The sequence below is a fragment of the Sapajus apella genome, unplaced genomic scaffold, assembly GCF_009761245.1.
Source record: "Sapajus apella isolate SASKATOON/1434 unplaced genomic scaffold, GSC_monkey_1.0 scaffold44, whole genome shotgun sequence".
Lineage (NCBI taxonomy): Eukaryota > Metazoa > Chordata > Mammalia > Primates > Cebidae > Sapajus > Sapajus apella.
In genome coordinates, this window is record NW_022436984.1 from 12,286,077 (window position 1) to 12,288,524 (window position 2,448).

The 2,448-nt window shown below is 39.2% G+C and overlaps 1 non-coding gene across 1 annotated transcript; it reads right to left on the minus strand.

The window, feature by feature from the left end:
- Positions 1 to 988: 988 nt before the first annotated feature.
- LOC116524343 lies at positions 989 to 1,090 on the minus strand. Its single transcript, XR_004257289.1, has one exon. It is a non-coding gene; the product is annotated as a U6 spliceosomal RNA (small nuclear RNA).
- Between the last annotated feature and the right edge of the window lie 1,358 nt (positions 1,091 to 2,448).

Consider the following 2,448-nt stretch of genomic DNA (forward strand, 5'->3'; position numbering starts at 1 on the left):
TTATTCTACACTTTGATTCTATGAATTTGACTATCTTATTTTATTTATTTATTTTTTTTCAGATGGAGTTTCACTCTTGTTGCCCAGGCTGGAGTGCAATGGCATGATCTCGGCTCACCGCAATCTCCGCCTCCTGGGTTCAAGCCTCCAAAGTAGCTGGGATTACAGGCACACATCACCATACCCAGCTAATTTTTGCATTTTTAGTAGAGATGGGGTTTCACCATGTTGGCTGGGCTGGTCTTGAACTCCTGATCCACCTGCCTTGGCCTCCCAAAGTGCTGAGATTATAGGTGTGAGCCACCCTGCCTGGCCGAATTTGACTATTTTAATACCTCATACTTTTAAGTGGAATCAGACAGTACTGGTCTTTCTGTGACTGGCTTATTTCACTTAGAATAATGTCCTCATGGTTCATCCATGTTGTCACAAATTGCAGGATTTCTCTTTTAAGGCTGAATGGTATTCCATTGTATGCATATACCATACGTATTTTCTTTATTCATTGTGGTGGGCATTTAGTTTGTTTCCACAGCTTGGCTATTGTGAATAGTGCTGCAGTGAACATAGGAGTGCTAATATTTGAGATCTTGATTTCTGTTCTTTTTTTTTTTTTTTTTTTTTTTGAGACAGAGGAGTCTCACTCTGTTGCCCAGGCTGGAGTGCAATGGTGCAATCTTGGCTCACTATAACCTCTGCTTCCTAGTTTCAAGCGATTCTTGTGCCTCAGCCACCTGAGTAGCCAGGATTACAGGTGTGTGTCACCACACATGGCTAATTTTTTGGTATTTTCAGTAGATATGGGGTTTCACCATGGTGGCCAGGTTGATCTTGAACTCCTTGCTTGCCTGGCCTCCGAAAGTGCTGGAATTACAAGCATGAGTCACCATACCCGGCTTCAATTCTTCTAGAAAAAAACATCGAGAAGTAGGATTTCTGACTCATATTGTAGTTTTATTTATTTATTTTTGTTATTTATTATTCTTATTTTAATATGGACTGCTTCACAAATTTTCAGGCCATCTTTGTGCAGGGGCCACACTAATCTCTGTATCATTCCAATTTTAGTATATGTTCTGCTGTAGTGCACATGGTAGTTCTGTTTTTAATCCCTTGAGGAACCTCCATAGTGTTTACGGTAGCAGCTGCATCATTTTGCATTCCCAGCAACAGTGGGCAAGTGTATGACCCAGTTCTTCCCACTTACTTTCTATGCCCTCACTGAAAATCACAGAGTACCTTAACTGCTCTGTGACCCAGCTGGCTACAGGCTTTTCTCAGCAGGCTTGTACCCAAACTGGGCCTTGAACATTCCCACGCACTGAAAAAGGTATTTGGGTTGTTGCTCAAAACACTGAAACTGGCCCCCATCCCTGAGCCAAATTTCTCAAACTGTCATAGAATCTCCAGACTCGGAGCCCCTTGCTGTAGACATAACTGGCTAGAACACCCTTTTCTCTCTCAGTGATTATTGCAGCACTCAGTAAGGAAGTTTCCCTAATACATTCTTTGGACCCATAACCCTAGACTTAGAGTTTTTTCCTTTGGTATCCCAGCCAGCCTATTTTCCTTGTGGGAAATCCCCCTGTTACTGCTATTGGGGTGATTCCAGCCGAGGATTTGAGGGTTTAGAGGGACAAAATAGCAAGGGTTCAATTTCTCCACCTCCTTAGCATTTGTTTTTGTTTTTGATGATAGCCATCCTCACCAGTATAAAGTGGTATCTCATTGTGGTTTTGATTTCTATTTCTTCAATCATTAGTGACATTGAGCATTTTTCCAAATACCTATTGACCATTTATATGTCTACTTTGGAGAAATGTCTGTTCAGTTCCCAACGCATTTTAAAATCAGGTTATTAATTTTTTACCATTGATTTGTAAGAATTCCTTATATATTTTGCAGATTAAATCCTTATCTATGATTTGCAAATATTTTCGCCCATTCTGTAGGTTGTTGCCTTTTCACCCTGTTGTTTCCTTTGCTGTGCAGAAGATTTTAGTTTGATGTAGTCTTACTTGTTTATTTTTTGTTTTGTTGCCTGTGCTTTTAGTGTCATTATCCATGAAATAATTGCCAAAATCTATGTCATGAGATTTTCCTCTGTTTCCAACAACACATGGAAAGGGTCATATACCATGACCAAGTGAGATTTATCCTGGGATGCAAGGGTAGTTCAACATACGAAAATCAACTAATGTGATATATCACATTAACAGAGTAAAGGATAAAAATTATATAATCAGCTCAACAGATGCAGAAAAAGCATTTAACAAAATTCATTACCTTTTCATCATTTTTAAAAAAACTTGACAACTTAGGAACAGAAAGAAATTACCTAAACATAACAGAGGTCATATATAAAAAGCTCACAGCTAACATCATACTCAATGGTGAAAAACTGAAAAGCTTTTACTCTAAGATGGAATACAAGGCAAGGATGCCAAC